The sequence below is a fragment of the Lissotriton vulgaris genome, chromosome 4_1 (assembly GCF_964263255.1).
Source record: "Lissotriton vulgaris chromosome 4_1, aLisVul1.2, whole genome shotgun sequence".
Taxonomy (NCBI): domain Eukaryota; kingdom Metazoa; phylum Chordata; class Amphibia; order Caudata; family Salamandridae; genus Lissotriton; species Lissotriton vulgaris.
The window spans coordinates 566,029,604-566,049,592 of record NC_141691.1 but is presented as its reverse complement, the minus strand read 5'-3'; the positions used below and the strand labels follow the sequence as shown (position 1 = coordinate 566,049,592).

The 19,989-nt window shown below is 43.8% G+C and overlaps 1 pseudogene; it reads left to right on the top strand.

Annotated features, from left to right (window-relative positions):
- The first annotated feature begins 10,903 nt into the window (after positions 1 to 10,903).
- LOC147722261 (28S ribosomal RNA) lies at positions 10,904 to 11,936 on the top strand (annotated as a pseudogene).
- The last annotated feature ends 8,053 nt before the right edge of the window (positions 11,937 to 19,989 follow it).

The following is a 19,989-nucleotide window of genomic DNA, read 5'->3' as shown; positions in this document are numbered from 1 at the left end:
GCATCTGGGCCAGTGATCATACTCCCTTTTGCCCCAAGCATACAATTTTGCGGGAGTAAAATATAAGTTAAATATGGTTTTGTAAGTCTGGGCTTTTAAGCTAGCTGACATAAGAAGACAAGATGTTAATTGTAGGCTCATATCAATGTCTATATTTGGATTGCCCAATTTATCTGCCCAGATTACTTCCGTTTGCTCTACATCATCTTGGAGTTTTTCCAACAATAGTCCATAGATCAAGCCAATTCTAGTCGTCTTTCTAGCAATGGTTTCAATAATTTCAATTCTGCCCGTGCTAACACTAGGAGCTTTTAGCTTGAGTATAGTATGCACCTGAATAAGTTTAAGATAGTCTCCATTAGATAGATGAAATTTTGCCTGTTAATCTGAAAAGGTGGTATCCTTGTTTTTCAACAAGAAGTCCCCTACGGTGTAAATTCCTAAAGATTCCCATTTTTTTTAAATGACGTCAGTCCCTAGGCCGGGAAGAAGATTAGATTGTCAAATGGGGGTGTATCTATTTGTTTTTAAAATTTGCATATACTTAGTCATTCTAAACCATATTCTCCAGGCATTGGAAATGATTTTAAATTTACTCTTTTTATAGTAACTTGCTTCCACTTGCCTCAAAAAAAGACCTTTAGCTTTCTGCCCAAGCGACAGCTCGTAGATAGATGGAACCATTGTAGCCTCGGTTTCATCCACAGAGGGGATGGAGTATAAAAGTAGGGCCATTTATTGTAGGACCGAGGCCCAGAAGTAAAATAGCATATTTGGGACCGCTAAACCACCCCTGTTCTGGGGGAGTTAAAGAAATTTCAAGGACCTCCTGATTTTGCCATGTTGCCACATAAACTTGGACATAAGTGATTCTAGTGTTTTTAGAATATTGTCCTCGAAAATCAAAGGGATAGCTCGAAAAATATATAACACCCTAGCGAGGATATTCATCTTTAGAAAGTTTCCCCTGCCGATAATAGAAAGATGTAGGCTGTTTACTCGATCAAGGTCTTTCCTTATGTGATTCAGTAATGGCTCATAATTGAGCTTGGGTAATAGCTTAATATCTGGGCTAATACTGATACCTAGATATGTAGCTTTGTCAGCTTTCCTGTAATCAGTACACACAATGTTATCCGTACAAAGCATAATTGCCTTTCCTTTATTTAGGGAGTACCCAGAGTAAAATCCATACGTATGTGCTAGATTCTCTATTTCCGGCATTGCTTCTGTTGGATCGGGTGTTAGTACCGCAATGTCGTCGGCATAAGCCAGTACCTTGGTTTCAAATTGGCCAGTCACCACTGGTTTAATTTTTTGTCCTTCACGGAGCTTCAAAAATAGGGGGTTTATATATAGGGCAAATAATATTGGAGAACAGGGGCACCCTTGCCTTGTACCTCTAGATACATTAATCATACCTGACTCAGAGCCCATTATCTGTAATTTGGCTTTGGGATCACGATACATTGTCATTATGGAGTTAACAAATTTGGGGCCAAAATTGTTGCATGTCAGAACAGGCCAGAGAAAGTTCCAGGAAACAAGATCAAATGCCTTTTCTGCATCCAGAAGGATCATCGACATATGGCCCCCATTGCGGACATTATATCAAATAAAGCGATGGCCCTTCGGGTGTGGTTGGTAGTGCCTTTACCCGGGATAAATCCATGCTGCCATGGAGAGACCAGATGTTCGACAACCCTCCCGAGCTGGATGGCCATAACTTTCGCGTATAATTTGGAGTCAGAATTAATTAAGGAAATCGGGCGATAAGATGACAATTGGTCTGGAGGTTTCCCTTTTTTTTGGAAAGACAATTATGTTTGTCTCCTTCCTAGATTCTGGAGAAATACCACTCCATTGGACCCCCAGGAATAAGTCATGAATAAGTGGTCCTAAATAATGGCTCAGGATTTTGTACAACTCAAGTGGTATTTTGTCTGGGCCTGCGGCTTTCCCAGAGGCAAGTGAGGACAGGGCAAGCTGTACTTCAGCTAGGGTAATTTCCTTCTCAAGGTCTTCTAGGGTATATCGTCAATGAGCCTACTTGCCTCAGGGTTATCGAGAAGATTACTCAGAAAGGTATCTGATTCAGCCCTGCTTGCTGTACTATCATCTTGGTATTAGTTCTGATAATATTGCTGAAATGCGTTAATTTTGCGTGTGTGTCTGCCCTCCTACCTGTATAGATGTGATAGCATTAAATACGTTTTTCTGGCAGGTACGGAGCGAAAGTTGCTTACCAATCCTTTCACCATTTTCATATACATCTTTCTGATGTACTTTAAAAGTCTCAGCAGCTTTTTGACTCAGACCCGAGTTAAGGTCAGTTTTTAATTCCAACAGCTGATACATAGCATGTTTTCCATCATTTCCTTGTGCTATTTGTGTGACATGCTCTTTCTCTGCCCTAGCCAACTCCGAAACCTTTAGGCTAAACTCCCTATTATTTTGCTTCCGGACACTTGCTTGGTAACTCATTGTTTTGCCTCTGAGAGCGGCTTTAAAACAATCCCACACCACACATCTTGAGGAGCTGTATCGGTTAGTATCGAAAAAATTTTGGGCCCAGCTGGTAATGTGATTAATGTATTCTTTATTGGCCAGGAGTTTTCTATCAAATGTCCAAACCGGGTGTTGTCTCTTTGTGGATGTGAAATTGATTGTCAGAGTTAATGCATTGTGGTCTGAGATAATTTTAGGATGTTTGGTGATTGTGGCTCGCGTAGACAGATCAGTTGTTACAAACATAAAGTCTATTCTAACATGCTTGCTATGAGGGCAAGAGAAGTAAGTATAGCCAGGGTCAGGGTAGTTCTTAGCGTTCCATATATCAACTAGGCCCAAGCTGTCGACAAGCCTGCTAACTTATTTTAAACGTATATGTCTATTACACGGTGGCCTGAGCGAGATGTTTAGATCTCCACATAAAATGAGTGGCCCCTGCCAGGCTGCAAGTTCAAGTTCGAGTATCTCGAAGATAGCAGGGTCGTCTTGGTTGGACCCGTAGATTGAGCAAATAGTAATACCAAGGGCCAGTTTGATAATAACCCATCTGCCCTGTGGGTCAGCCAATTTACGTGTCGCTTGGCCAAGAGAAGCTTTAGCCAGTATGGCTATCCCCCGAATGTTAGAAGTTTGTGAGGTACATGCTAGTAGATTATATCCCCAAATTCCTAACAGCGCCCTCTTATCCCAGGGCAGGTGGGTCTCTTGGAGACATATAATATCTACGGGGCTCTGATTTATTATTTCACTCAGGCGCTGTCGTTTATCTCTAGATAAAAGACCTGAAACATACCAGGTTTGAATGGTCAACCTCCCCATAAGAGTGTTTTAGATGATTCCATGTGTATCTGCTGCTTAGACTCATGATGATCTTCATAACATACTTGTTCTACCTTGGTTGAGGTACTTTCTCGTGCTAGAACTAATAAAAAAAAGTGACTCTTATCTTGCATTTGGTTCTGTTTTTTTAATTTTTAAATGAACCCCCCAACCCTCCTTCCCCACAGCAACCAAACTCCCACCCCCACCCCCTGCCTCCACCCCCCAAAAAGGCATTCAGACTCCATGAGAGTCTGGATGATGGTGATGCAGCACTGCACTCGAGCATTACAATAAAGCAATAAAGCATATACAAAGAAAGTTTAGCCCCAGAAGGTTGCCGGTTCATACTTATTGAGTAGGACATTCCAAGTGTCCAGGCAATATTAAAAAGTACTAGAATACGTAAGAGTGTAGAACACCCCCCTCAACCCCCACCGTCCTAGTGATTTGCGTGAAAAAGATATAAAACATATAAAACACAACACTCCCCCACCTCCAACCCCAAACACAAGAGATTAAGCATTTGCATCTTATTCTAGCCCTAAATGTTAAAGCTAGTGCCTGAAGTGACATAGTTATTATTTAGTGTGGGCATAATATGTATGGTGCCAGTTTCTGTTTAAGTCCTTTTAGCTCATCCAGATACTCTTTGGCCTTGATCTCTGACATGAAGAATTTCGTTTGCCCTCCATGAACAACCATGAGCTGTGCTGGATTGTTCAGATAGGTCTGAGCTTTTTAATCTTGGAACGGCTTGATTAACATGCGGAGCCGCTACCGCCTTTCATTATCCCAGTCCCAATTTTTTAGCTCAGGCAGGGAGTCTCTGAATAGATTAGCCACAAAAGCACAGACATCCTCGCCTTCTGCCATCTCAGGAACGCCTAGTATGCGAAGGCTGTTCCTTCTTTGACGATTTTCGAAGTCCTCAAGCTTCCACCGATCGTCAGCCAGTTCTGACTCATGTAGCTCAATTTTTTCATGATTCAAAGCTACTTCATTTTCATTGGAGAGCACCCTGGCTTCAATTCGGTGATTCTATCTCTAAAAGAGCTACAAGTCTAGGTAAGTTTGCGAACAACCCCTTGCACTTTGCGTAGGGCTGCTTGGGCCCTTCGTCCATCTTATGCGGTTTCCTCCCGGTGGGCCGCGCCCGCTATAGCTTGTAGAACAGTGTCTAATGTTGTAGGGGAGGACAGAGCTATCCTGGCACGCTGTAGGTAGCATTGCAACAATGCAGCACATTTTCTGAATTCGGGGTAATAGACTACTAGATCGGAGAAATAACCCCGAGTATGATAGACACTCGAGAGGCAAAAATTTAAGTAAGATATGAACACCTAACCGAGTGGCACTTCAACAACTAGGTGCATATATAAAAGTTATGCCTGCTAACTTTCCTCATTATGGTTCCGTGAAAGGTGTCAGGCGGTATGTCTGTGTATTAATGGAGCCAGTTTAGAATGGGTCGGACTTAGATTGGAGACACAATTAGTGAAACCAGCAATAATTTACTATCAAGGCTGGTGTACGCTTAGAAAGGAGTGTGACCTAATGTGTGAGAGAATGCAGCGCCGGATGTGGCGCGCGAAGAGCCAGTGATGTGTGGTAGTCTGAGGAATATCTTCCCCATACCAAACTAAATCCTTTTCCTTTTACTACAGAGCGGTGCACCCACTACCTGAGCTGGTGCCAGGTGAGGTGGGGCTGTTCCCTTCCATCTAATGGGTGAGTAAGAAACAATATATATTTATGGCAGATTACTACTGTCCTCAGAAGGCTGGCATTTAAGAGCCATCATGCGGTTCATGAAATAATTGTATCATGACCCATGCACGTCGGTAGGATTACTAACTGTGCTTTCTTTGATCTTTCTTTTTTTATGTATCTATAATCTCCCCTGCTGAATACTGGGATCTAAAGTCAGAAGGATGAGTATATATCGCACTTTTCAGGTGATATCTTTTTATTTTTATTTCTGTATTTAGCAGTAGCACTAATGGCCCTGAGGAAGCAGCAGGAGACCGTGTGGCTCCAAGTGACTGCAGAAACATGTCGACCTAACATTATCGTTGGTAGTCATTTGTTACACTACTACTTGCACTGTTTTTATTGATTTGGGAGTGAAGGGGTGCATATTAAAGGTTTTTTTCCCCTATCACTATCCAATTTTAGAGAAATTCTTTTTTCTTTTCACTTCATCACTTTCACTTATTTCAGCACTGCTATTCAGTTCCCTGCAAGACACAACTTATTCACATCTGAGTTTGTGTTTCTGGTACACTCTAGATTTGGTTTATAACACCTGCCGGTCTGTTGCGGGTACCAGTTCTCTTGATGTGTAAGAGATCCCAGATGATGAAGGGCGGTCTCGAGGGTGGACTGATGGGAACTCGTTCACGTTGAGTGGCTTTCCTTCACAAGATTCCTTACTTGTTTGTCAACACCTTTGTTGTTTTCTGTTAGATATATAATTTAGTTAGTCCTTTGACTCACTGCTATTCTTTGTTGGTTTAATTGTCAGGTAGGTGGCATAGCAGTTGTGGTCGTTAAACCTCCCCTGGGACCTCCTTTTGGTGTTATAGAGTAGGGGTGGACTCGCCAAACGAGGGGTGCGTGATGTGCTGGGTGTGCTTTGTACTACATGTGGGGAGTGTTAGCTGGTCGGTGAGGGAATAATCCGAAGCAAGATCGCCACCACCTTGCTGTCTCTTTTTCCGCATTTGTGTGAGCTTCGATTTAATGGTGCTAACCTCTGCCCTCTTTCCGTTACTGTTGCTGCTTTCATCCGTCAAATAGGACATAGATTCAGTTTCAGATTCATCTGACCAATCCCCCTCAGCCTAAGCTTCATTAGAAAACGGAAAAAAGTCACTTACTTCTTTATCCAAATCATGGTTAAGATTGTTATCCCTTTTGGGGGGGTTCACTTTTCTCATGTGATATCTGGGGGTCGCTAGAAGTTAATGCTGTGTCTTGTATTTCAGGTATGCTTTTGGTCGACCCCCCATTCAAGGATAAGTTGGCGAAATTAGAAACATTTGCCTCAGTGAGTTGATCGATAACAATACCCACATCCCCGATGCCTGGACGTGAGTCCGGAGAAGAGCTAGCATTCAAGCATCCTGACTGTACAATTGCCCCCACAGTACTTACGGTTGGAGCGGATGTTTGTGGCTGCTCAGTGCTGGAAACAGAGTCTTTTTTTGAGCTTTCCTTCAGTCATTTGAGAGCCAGCCGCCTGAGAATCATTATCGACGTCTTGCTGTTCATTCTTGTTGACCGCTGGGACAGGTTCTGATGGATCACTCGTAGATGCTGCCTGCCACTTCTTCTCACGCTCCGGAAGTTCTCCGTGATTTTTTCGGAGCAGGTCGCTCAACAACATTTTCGAGGGAAAAAAACAATGAAGCAACTCCAGAAATACTGCTATGGAGCTAAGGTATCCCATTAATTGTTTGAGGTCCAAGAGGAGGGGGAATAAAGGAAATACAAACTGAAACAACCTCTTGTCTAGTTTAACTATTGGCAATAGCTCTGCTTCTAATAAGTTGATGAACAGCACAGATACAAGGGAAAAGAGAAGGAATTAACTTTCATTTAAATTGTGTTTTATTGATCAGAACAACATTAGTTTTCTCCTTTTTTGTATATATATTTCTGTTTTTGTATATGAAAATATTTTTTTCACAAAGTTCAAAACATACAATTGTTTACTATGTCATACAAAAAAGAGAAAGCACATTCTATTATTTCTCTGATCCTAAATGTTTGTATAAGTTAATGACCCCCACAGACAAATAACATAGCAAAAGTGAAATCTTACTCATTCTCTCATACAATCTTTCTTACCATTCATTCCTCTCAGACATACTGACTCTCCTACTGTGCAAATATGCTCACAAATCAAAACGAAAAAACCTCTGAGACAATGGTCAGTTTGTCTTATAAAAGTACATTAAAAAAGGGCATCAGTCCATCTTTTTAATTTTGGAAGAATCCTTTCCTTGGTATTATTCTTGAAATGGAGTTATTCAGATGTGTGTAACTGGCCTAAGTACGTTTAGGTGAAAGCATGATGTTATCACCTTCATCAGGGCCAACAATACAATTTCCATTAAACAAAATGGGGGTTCTAGATATATGTTTGGAACAGAAGGTTTATTTTGGTAGGTGTGGTTTATTCGGCACCAAGTCAGAGGAGGGCCAACCTATTTGCGATCTGTAAAACTGTAGCAGGAATAAATTTTCTTCCAAAATATAAGTGATGTTTTTGTCTTAGAAGTGGAAGACGTGACTTAGTCAAAAATTCCAAGTTAGCCTATTTATGGTTATAGGATTATTTATTGTTTTCACTACTGTATATATATTCCTTTTTAGCACAGATCCGCTAATATTAATTTGTAAGCAGCAAATCTCGATAGCGCTGCTATCGTCTCCTCATGTTAGCTTCCATCTCACAAAAACCCGTTCGGCAGATTAGAAGCAGAGCTATTGCCAATAGTTAAACTAGATATGTTAGACAAGAGGTTGTTTCAGTTTGCAACTCCAGAAATAACAATGAAATCTGGGGTTGAACAAAGGGACTCTTTATCCTAACTGTTCTTTAACATTGTCATTGATCCTTTGATTTGTGATCTTCAGAAAGACGACAAGGGCATCACATTCGTCTCTGATGGCCTCATTGAGCAAATCACTGCTCTAGCCTTTGCCGATGACATCGCAATACTCAGCAACACCTGGGAAGGAACAAATCTGAAAATCATAAACGAATTCTGTAAAACAACAGGTATAAAACTTAATGGGGAAAAAACACATGGATTTTACATAAATCACCATAAAGACAAAATCCTGGTTAACAACCGTACACTATGGCAATTTGAAAAACAAAATATTGAAAACATTCATCCAGGAGAAAGTGAGAGATACATAACTTTGATCCACACACCGGCCATACAAGCAACAACAAAATTGACAATCTACCACTTAAGCCCACATAGAAAATGGAAATATTATGTCAGTACTTGATAACTAAACTGTCATTTAAACTGGAAATGACAGGAACAGAAGTTAAAACTTTAATCATTCTGGATCAAACAATACAAAAGTATGTCAAACATTTCCTACACCTACCTGCATACACATGTGATGGTCTCCAGTATTCGAAAAGATCCTTTGGGGGCCTAAGTGTACCAAAACTATGTACAACAATTGGTTTAAACAAAGTCAATAGTTTATTGTATCTCAGGGAAGCTCCTTTTCTGTACATAGCTCATTCATTCGAGTATTCAGGAGACATAATCAATCAAAAAATTGATAACATCATCAAAACACACAATCTCAACATTTTACACAGTAGATTTCTGAGTTATGATTTGAATTTGTTAGTAACATATGATTGGAGAAAAGAGGAATTTGAGAAATGGGCAAATCTCTGTCCAAAGTGATGGTGTTAAATACTTAGCAACTAATCCAACCTCAAATTTCTGGATCAGCAAGTATAATAAAATGAAAGAAAATCAACACATAGCTGCACTGATGTTGAGAGCAAATGCTTTGTATACTAAAGAAATCATCAATAGGGGAAGAAATCGTACATTTGATACATATATATGTTCTGCAAAGATGTTGACAAAACAATTTCACATATTTCAGGTGCATGTCCCAAAACCAATGTCATAAGGATTAAAAAGCATAACAAAATTCTGGAATTGCTCATTGATAGAGCAAAAATGGTTGGGTGGACATCATATAGGGATCCTCATGTTAAAAATATCCAAGGTGAACTATGAAAACCAGATGTAGTGTTTGCCAAAGATGGTACTGCTGTAGTGATTGATGTTTCAATCTGTTATTAAAACTCACAGAATTCCCTTGAATTAGCAATCAAAAGTTAAGTTACATACTATCAGGATCTATCACAGCAAATCAAAGATCTTATAAACTATAAGACTGTAAAATGTCATGGCTTTATTGTTGGATGTCAGGGTTTTTAGCCTCAATGTAATGATGTTGCTCTTGCTGATTTAGGTCTGCAAATGTCGTTCCCATTGAAGAAGAATATTTGCCTCACTACTTTAATGGACACTCTTAAAATGTGGCAAGTATTCATGGACAATTAAATATGAAGCTAAATGCTGAGCTGTACACTATCCTGCAGCACACGTCATTCTTATAAAACATATTGTTTTAAAATGTTGATTAATCAATATTTAAATGAGGTTAAACAGTTACTCACCTAGCTCCCCTCAAAACTACTCTAAATGCAGCAGCTAGAATGGTCACTATAATCAGGAAATACGACCACATTTCACTAGCATTCGGAGAACTAAAATGGCTCCTAGTCGAATTGCGTGCCAGTTTCAGAACTGCCCGCCTCACACACAAAGCTCTGCACACAGGAAAACCTGAGTATTTGGCTGCTAAGCTCAAGAGGGCTATTCAGACAAGGAACCTCAGGAGCTCCAGCACCCTACTAACTCATCCCTATAAAAACAAGCAAACAGAAAACATGTAAACAAAAAACAAAATCTGGAACGCTATCCCAGTCGGTATCAGGGCTATCTCATCCTTCACAGAATTAAAAAACCACGTAAAAGTCCTTTTCCTCAACTGCTCTCTCCAGATTGGATAGCCGCCATCCAAATGCAAATCCCTGCTTGTCGTCTCTCCCACCTAAGTGGTTCAACCCCTAGTTAACGTGCTCTCTAGGAGCTTATCTCAGGACTCGCAGACTACCTCAATGCTGCTCAGCACACTTGGACTTCCGAACCTATATGTAGAATACTGCTTTATTGTGTCCACCCCAAGACTATGTGCACTCTATGAGGTTATCTCAGGACTCAAGTACTACCTCAGTGCTGCTCAGCACACGCGGACTTTCCGAACCTATATGTAGAATACGGTTGTATTGTATGAATCTTACTCAAAAACTGCTGTGAAGAGCTCCGATATCCTCGGGTCAGGCTAGCGCTATATAAAATTCCTTAATAAATAAATGAATGAAACACAATAGTTTATAGTTGACACAAGAATTAGAATAGATGTAGATTTTATAGATGTGAATTTTCTAGACTTCCTATAGATGTGGATTTTCTAGTTAGATGTGCAATTTATAGATGTGTATTTTTATAGATGTGTGCTTATAACAATTTAGATACAAATGTGTACAATCTGATTATTGAAATGTCTTGAATGAAGAATAGGTCTCAAATAATTACATACACATAATCACAACATAACACACATTGATTATTGATGTCCTGCAAATTTATATTGTTGGAATAGACCTGGAGCCTCTAGTGTCTCTGGCCTATACGTGATCCCAGTTCCAGTGAGGACAGATTACAGTGTGGCTGTACTCTGGAGCGCACAAATGTTGTATTGTTGGAAGAAAAAACGATTTAACGCTGATGGACAGCATAATAACCCAGAATAAGCCACCACGCGGTGGTAAAGAAATAACCAAATGTCTCATCATTTAATTAGTGACACGCATGAATGGTTGAACGAGATTCCCAGTGTCCCTACCTACTATCAGGTAAAACCACAACCAAGGAAATAGGCTTGGCAGAAGCAGCGGGGAAAAAAGTTGATGTTGAGCTTGACCCTCATCTGACACTGTGAAAAGACATGAGAGGTGTAGGATAAGTGGCGGGCTTTCAGGTGGCAGGTGAAATACCACTACTTATAGTTTTTTTACTTACCCGGTGAGGCGGGGGGACGAGCCCCGGGGGGCTTTTGCTTCTGGCTCCAAGAACCCACTGCCCACTGGGCATAACACGTTCCTGGGACACTGGCAGGTGGGGAGTTTGACTGGGGTGGTACACCTGTCAAACGATAATGCAGGTGTCCTAAGGCAAGCTCAGGGAGGACAGAAATCTACTGTGGAGCAGAAGGGCAAAAGCTCGCTTGATATCGATTTTCAATCTGAATATAGACCTTGAAAGCGGGGCCTCACAATACTTCTGACTTTTTGGGTTTCAAGCAGAACATGTCAGAAAAGTTACCACAGAGATAAATGGCTTGTGGTGGCCAAGCGTTCATAGCGACAGTGCTTTTTGATCCTTCGATGGATGTCGGCTCTTACCATCATTGTAAAGCAGAATTCACCAAGCGTTGGATTGTACACCCACTAATAGGGAACGTGAGCTGGGTTAAGACCGTCATGAGACAGGTTAGTTTTACCCTATGATGATGTATTGTTGCTATAGTAATCCTGCTCAGTGCGAGAGAAACCGTAGGTTCAGACACTTGGTGTATGTGCTTGGCTGAGGAGCCAGTGGGGTAAAGCTACCATCTGTGGGCATATGACTGAATGTTTCTAATTTAGAAACCCCCCTAAACACTAACGATACCAGAGTGCCGTGGAACCTCAGTTGGCCTGGAATAGCCGGCCTCTTGGGGGCCGGAGCGCCACTTGCTTGGGGACCGCATCACAGATGGAATGGGGCCGCCTTCAACGCCCTTAGTAAATTGCATGTTCGTGGGGCACCTGGTGCTAAATCATTCATAGACAACCTGATTCTGAGTCAGGGTTTTGTAAGTAGCAGAGCAGATATCTCACTGCGATCTATTGAAAGTCACCTTCTAAGCCAAGCTTTTATCTCTGTCCGTGGGAGCCTAAGGACACCCTCCTCCACCACACCTGGGGTTGGGTCCCTCTGCCATCAGTCTGGCGGGAGGGACATGGAGGGGGGAACGTGACCCTGTGGGAGGCCACCTCAACCATGTGTCGGCTTTCCCCTCCTGACCTGCACCACCAGGGTCACCATCTCTTGCAGGTCAGCAGGGTGACCAGATCGGCTGGGCTTGGACCATCTCCCTCTTTCACTGATCTCGCACAAGTCAAAAGGAACTGAGCAGCCCTGGGAAAGGAGCCTCCCGAGTAGTAGCCTCAGAGCACCTGGCCACCCTCACTGTCATTGGACTGCCATGGGACACGGTCGTCCTGGGCCATCTAGTTATGGGTCATCCCGGGCCACCTGGTTGCCTAGCTGCACAACCAGATGACCCGGCAGGCTCGGCGACCAGATGGCCTGGAGGGCGGTGCGACCAGATGGCCAGCCGGCGGGCCAGACTAACTCCAAATCTTGTCCTCCCCCAGCATTCTGTAAGCCCAACTTCATGGTGGCTTAATAGTCAAGGAAAATGCGTCTCCAGGCAGGCCCGTGGGGAGAGGACGTGGGCTGGGCTTAACCCATCCCAGGCTCCCCATGGCTCCAGGAAGGTAGAAGGCACCCACCTGAGTCAGCACGCTGAACCTAGGATATGGGGTGACATCCACTTGCGAGGGCAGGGCTGCTGCAGACCCAGGAGGACTCCCTTGCTCCCCGCTAGCTCCTGGGCAAGGAGCAGGGGGAGGCCAGCCCTGTGTGAAGGCAGAACCCCTGGGTCACCGTGCTGGAGCAAGATCCTGGGAGAGCTCCCAGAAGCCCTCAGCAGACGATGCCTGGGCCCAGTCTGGAATGGCAGTGACTGTGGATGTTCCGCGCTGCCCAGGAGGTGCGATCGGCAGGCCCGGCACAGGGCTTACCCTGCTCCTAAGGGCGAGATTTTCCTGGCAAGGCCCAAGAAGCATCCCTCTTTATCTCTGGCTGGGAGGGAGGCCGTGCTTGTACCCTTCGGTCAGAGTTCCAGCGTGGCCGGGGCTCCAATCTGCGAGGTGGGCAGGGGGAAATGGGCTCCATGGGCATGACGGCCAGGGGACGGTTCAGACCGGATCTGATCAATCATGCATGGTTGGGCCTATGTGGCGACTTTAGGCTGCTTGGTTGGAAGCCTAACGGTAGCCTAACTTGCAACTACCCCGCTGGCCGCCTCCCCTCAATGAGCTACGATCCATGACAGGGTTCTATCCCCTTACTAATAGACTCGATTATTATTTGTGTCATTTACTTATCCCCACGTTCTCATCCATCTCCCAGGTACCTGACCCATATGTGCAGGTCCCACTGGAGCAGACTGCAGGGCACCTTAGGATATCACTTAGGGTAAGCCCTTATACTCTGTGCCCTTGCTCATGTCTCCCGTATAAGCTAGCTTCTCACTACCTTTTTAACTTTTTAACACAATCATTTGATATCCACAATGGAGATATGCATGTGATTAACTATCAGCTGATTGATTGTTTTTATATTCACAAGTGTGTCTTTGAGCGTAGTTTGTATATAACCTGTATCAAAGCAAACACAGTACTGAATTTATTTCTGTGTTATGTATTTTCCTTTAGGTCGCTTCTAATTGGCAGGACCTGTTGGCCAGCCCTATTACGACCTCATGGAATAAGGTTGTAAATACACTTTTTTCTTTAGTTTTTCACTGTGTAGTACTGAACACCTAGGTCCTGAAGAATTGCCATTTGGGCAAGAAACATGTCGACCTGACTAGAGGGTTGTAGGTATCTTGCTCTGTACCTTCTCAGCACATATCTCCCTTCCCACCATTTTAATCAAGGGCGTCAGTCACGCCAATAAAGCTCATTGTGGACTGACCCACCTTTTTTAACTCACCACTCTCCCACGACTACACTTTCACTGCCCTCTTACTTACAAGCACCATATGGCTGGAACAAAAGATCTCCGATAAAGAGCGCCTTTACGGGAGCCCGTCAGACATTGCAGCCCCAGTCTGACGAGGAGCAGAACCCATATGATGAAGCATGACATCTAGCTTGCTAGGTGTGTGAGGGTTTTAGATCCAAAAAGGGATTTCCCCCCCTTTTTTCCTCTTCTTCTACGCTCTCTACACTCACTTCTCCTCTTCACTCACCTTGAGGAACTTTGTACCCTTCTTGTGTTACTAGTCTCTCGGACACGTACACTGGACCTCCGCTCTTGGTTCCACCCCTTTTGTTGAGATAGGTTGTGAATCACGCAAAAAATTGTTTCCAAAATATATTTTCTTTTAAATTCTCTTTTACCGCCAGAAATGTTTAAAAGAAGCTGCCCACAATTTTGTGCACAGTGGTACACCAACTTCCATGGTGACCACATGCAGCAGGAGTAGCACTTGAACACTGCCATCTACAGACCGAAGTAAGTGTATGTTTACAAATTAACAGCTTCCAAAGGATTACATTTAATTCATAAGTACTTACAATATATTTATAACTTATTTACAGCATTTACTGTATTTGAAAAGCTGCCCTAGTCTACTGCAGATATTCCTAAAATAATCTTTCTTTTAAAAAGTAAGTGAATAAAAGAACACAATGGGGCCCATTAGGATGGCGAGCGGATCGCCCCCCCCAGGCTGGCAGCAGCCACCGCCGGCCTGGCGGGGGCGATCCACCCGCCATCAGTGCCGGAATGACCCCCGCCATATTAGTATGGCTGAGGGGTCCGCGGCAGACTATTCCTATCCCGACCGGTGCTTGCCTCAGGGAAAGTGCTGGATGGTGGTTGGGGCAATTTTACTATTCTTACTCCCACAGGTGCTAGCCTCATGGAAACTGCTGGATGGTGGTGGGGGCAAATTTACTATTCCTAGTCTGACGTCTGTTTGCCTCACAGAAAGTGCTGGATGGTGGTGGGGGAACATTTACTATTCCTACTTCGAATGCTTCTTGCCTCAGGGAAAGTGCTGGATGGTGGTGGGGCACATTTACTATTAATACTCTGCCGGCGCTTGCCTCAAGGAAAATGCTGGATGCTTGCGGGGTCAAATTTACTATTCTAATTCTGACAGGTCCTTGCCTCAGGGAAAGTGTTAGATGGAGGTGGGGGCAAATTTACTATTCCTACTCTGACTGGTGCTTGCCTCACGGAAAGTGCTGGATGGTGGTGGGGCAAATTTACTATTCCTACTCCGACCGGTGCTTGTCTCAGGGAAAGTGCTGGATGGTGGTCGGGGCAAATTTACTATTCCTACTTTGACTGATGTTTACCTCAGGGAAAGTGCTGGATGATGACGGGGGCAAATTTACTATTCCAACTCCCACAGGTGTTAGCCTCAGGGAAAGTGCTGGATGATGTTGGGGCAAATTTACTATTCCTACTCAGACCACAGCTTGCCTCAGTGAAAGTACTGGATGGTGGTTGGGGCTAATTTACTATTCCTACTCTTACTGGTGCTTGCCTCAGGGAAAGTGCTGGATGGTGGTGGGGGCAAATTCACTATTCCTACTCCGACCAGTGCTTGTCTCTGGGAAACTGCTGGATGGTGGTGGGGCAAATTTACTAGTTCTACTCTGACCTGTGCTTGCCTAAGGGAAAGTGCCCGATGGTGGTGGGGCTAAATTTATTACTCCTTCTCCCACACGTGCTAGCCTCAGGGAAAGTGCTAGATGATGGTGGGGCAAATTTACTAATCCTACTTTGACTGTTGTTTGCCTCAGTGAAAGTGCTGGATGGTGGTGGGGGCAAATTTGCTATTCCTACTCCAACAGGTGCTTGCCTCAGGGAAAGTGGTTGATGGTGGCGGGGCAGATTTACTATTCCTACTCTGCCAGTGCTTGACTCAGGGAAAATGCTGGATGCTTGTGGGGGCAAATTTACTATTCCAATTCTGACAGGTGCTTGCCACAGGGAAAGTGTTGGTTGGAGGTGGGAGCAAATGTACTATTCCTACTTTGACTGGTGCTTGCCTCAGGGAAAGTGCTGGATGGTGGTGGGACAAATTTACTATTCCTAATCTTACCGGTGCTTGCCTCAGGAAAAGTGATGGGGCTAATTTACTATTCCTACTCCTACCGGTGCTTGCCTCAGGGAAAGTGTTGGATGGAGGTGGGGGAAAATGTACTATTCCTACTCCAAATAGTGCTTGCCTCAGGGACAGTGCTGGATGGTGGCGGGGCAAATTTACTATTCCTACTTTAACCCGTACTTGTCTCAGGGAACTACTGGATGGTGGTGGGGGCAAATTTACTATTCCTACTCTGCCAGTGCTTGGCTCAGGGAAAATGCTGGATGCTTGGGGGGTGCAAATTTACTATTCCAATTCTGACAGGTGCTTGCCTCAGGGAAAGTGTTGGATGGAGGTGGGAGCAAATGTGCTATTCCTACTCTGACTGGTGCTTGCCTCAGGGAAAGTGGTGGATGGTGGTGGGGCCAATTTACTATTCCTACTCTGCCGGTGCTTGCCTCAGGGAAAATGCTGGATGCTTGTGGGGGCACATTTACTATACCAATTCTGACAGGTGCTTGCCTCAGGGAAAGTGTTGGATGGAGGTGGAAGCAAATGTACTATTCCTACTCTGACTGGTGATTGCCTCAGGGAAAGTGCTGGATGGTGGTGGGGCAAATAATCTATTCCCACTCTTACCGGTGCTTGCCTCAGGGAGCGTTTTGGATGGAGGTGGAGGAAAATTTACTATTCCTACTCCAAATAGTGCTTGCCTCAGGGAAAGTGGTGGATGGTGGTGGGGCAAATTTACTATTCCTACTCTGCCGGTGCTTACCTCCCGGAAAGTGCTGGATGGTGGTGGGGGCAAATTTACTATTCCTACTCCAACATGTGCTTGCCTCAGGGAAAGTGGTGGAAGCTGGTGGGGCAAATTTACTACTACTACTACTCTGCCGATGCTTGCCTCAGGGAACATGCTGGATGTTTGTGGGAAGGCAACAACAAGGGTTTTGGCTTGAGCGCAGTAAGGCTACGCCAATACTAAAGTAAACAAACAAGATGCCAGTGATGCGCAATTGCTCAATGATTCAAAAAATTGAGATATGAATTACTCAATTTCAAAGACCACTCTTTCAGTCCAGATTCTATGAAATCATATACATTTATTTGATTTTTCTTTCTTTCTTTTTTAGTTTTTTTGAAAAAGAATTTTTTGTTTTTACGTAGAACACGATACAATGTTTAAGTGGCTTCTACTTAGTCTAACATGATTTTCATCAATATCTGCGGAGGAACAAGGTTATTAGTGATGAAGGTAGTGTAGGAACAGAGATTCTGGGGGGAAAATCAAGGAACAAAATACGTTAAATACACTAGAGACGATACATTGAATTAATAGACATAAAACAGACACCAGACAAAAAAGGAATGGTCAAAGGAAAAGGGTAAAGTGAGGAGAGTATGTGGTGGCCCTGCGCTAGTCCTATTTATGGGAGCAGGTACAACCAAATCCACTGAATGGAAAACAACAAAGTTCGCTTCAATCAAAAAATTTAGACCATCAACTATTTAACATTTAGAGTGTGCAATGACACAAGATTGGTCTAAATTTCTAGATGAGGGAGATCGACGCGTTTCGAATCCCATAGAATAGTGGGATTCTCTTCAGGACCATGTGGACATAATCTGGAAAACATAAATAAAAAAATCGTACTGTCAGTCAAACAACTGAGCAACTCTCTACTTAACATTCAGTCTAGCACTCACTCGGCTCATACCTGTGCTTCCCTTGATGTTTGTTTGTCCCAAGAAGAGGGCGAGGGTGAGGGTTGTTGTACTGGAATATTAAAATTGAAAAAAAGAGGGGGTAATCATGAATCTACACCCTCGAATGGAATGGTCCGTTATAAGAAAAAAACATTGATGGTACTCACTTGGATGTTTTTAGACTCGATCTCTTCGGGTCAATCTAATCAGCAGAATATTGTGCCGTTTTATTGGGGGGGGGGGGGAATTTTCGTATGTTGAAGATTTTTCCTGAAAAAACCAAAAAGGGTGAAAGTATTCAGTACTCGGTTGAGCTGTTAACATTCTATCCTATGCACGCTATGCTGAAAATGTGCATTTTGGTGGTTGATTCATGTTTAAGTAATCGGTGGGGGGTCCCGGGTGCTGGATATTTTGTATTACACTGCTTATCATGTATTATACTGAAAACGGCGATCAGTTCAGGACTTAACCGAAAGACCTCTTTGCTCAATTGTTTTAGACGAGAGTTAGCGACGCATTTTGGTGGTTACTCCAAATTAGACCCGATATATGCATTCTCGTTGGGTGTGAATCATCGAGAGTTATGTAAAAACATTGGAATAGTACTCATTCTCAAAGAGTCCAGGGGTAACTTGTGATTGAATCTCACAAAACTTGCTTGATATTTACATTAGATTGGACCACGAGCTTTGGTGGACCATGCTTCTTTAAAAGCTCAATTTAAACCTACAGCGTGTTCGTTTTCCTAAAAAAACGGGTCACTAAGGACTTCCGATTTACGCCTAGCACGGCTTGCATTGTTTAAACAAACCTCTATCCTTAAATGAGATAAACCTTGCTCTGGTTCTAAGTTCTTACCCCTGGCTTAGAGTCAAGAGTCCATTTTGGAAAAGGTGATGGACAGAGTATCTGAATGATGCAGAATACTCCTACCCAGTCAAGAGATCAGGGCTTGATCCATCACCGTTTTTTAGCTCACTGCACCATCCCAGCTCAGAACCTGGCTACATGCAAATTAGTCTGTTCCTGTCCCAGTGCATGATGGGAACAGGGCAAACCAAACTACCAAGCCAATTCTTATACTGGGAAGGAGACAACCTTCCGGGGACCGGTTTCTGGCATTTCAGCCGTCGTCGGCCCGGCTTGCTTGAATCCTGATGGTGCAATGAGCTAGGGACTCACGTCTGAGTATACCCTCCCACACTAAGTGTGGATAAAATCAATTTTGGAAAAGGTGATGGACAGAGTTTCTGAATGATGCAGAATACTCCTGCCCAGTCAAGAGATCAGGGCTTGATCCATCACCGTTTTTAGCTCACTGCACCATCCCAGCTCAGAACCTGGCTACATGCAAATTAGTCTGTTCCAGTCCCAGTGCATGATGGGAACAGGGCAAACCAAACTACCAAGCCAATTCTTATACTGGGAAGGAGACAAGCTTCCGGGGACCGGTTTCTGGCATTTCAGCCGTCGTCGGCCCGGCTTGCTTGAATCCTGATGGTGCAATGAGCTAGGGACTCACGTCTGAGTATACCCTCCCACACTTAGTGTGGATAAAATCAATTTTGGAAAAGGTGATGGACAGAGTTTCTGAATGATGCAGAATACTCCTGCCCAGTCAAGAGATCAGGGCTTGATCCATTACCGTTTTTAGCTCACTGCACCATCCCAGCTCAGAACCTGGCTACATGCAAATTAGTCTGTTCCTGTCCCAGTGCATGATGGGAACAGGGCAAACCAAACTACCAAGCCAATTCTTATACTGGGAAGGAGACAAGCTTCCGGGGACCGGTTTCTGGCATTTCAGCCGTCGTCGGCCCGGCTTGCTTGAATCCTGATGGTGCAATGAGCTAGGGACTCACGTCTGAGTATACCCTCCCACACTTAGTGTGGATAAAATCAATTTTGGAAAAGGTGATGGACAGAGTTTCTGAATGATGCAGAATACTCCTACCCAGTCAAGAGATCAGGGCTTGATCCATCACCGTTTTTTAGCTCACTGCACCATCCCAGCTCAGAACCTGGCTACATGCAAATTAGTCTGTTCCTGTCCCAGTGCATGATGGGAACAGGGCAAACCAAACTACCAAGCCAATTCTTATACTGGGAAGGAGACAAGCTTCCGGGGACCGGTTTCTGGCATTTCAGCAGTCGTCGGCCCGGCTTGCTTGAATCCTGATGGTGCATTGAGCTAGGGACTCACGTCTGAGTATACCCTCCCACACTTAGTGTGGATAAAATCAATTTTGGAAAAGGTGATGGACAGAGTTTCTGAATGATGCAGAATACTCCTACCCAGTCAAGAGATCAGGGCTTGATCCA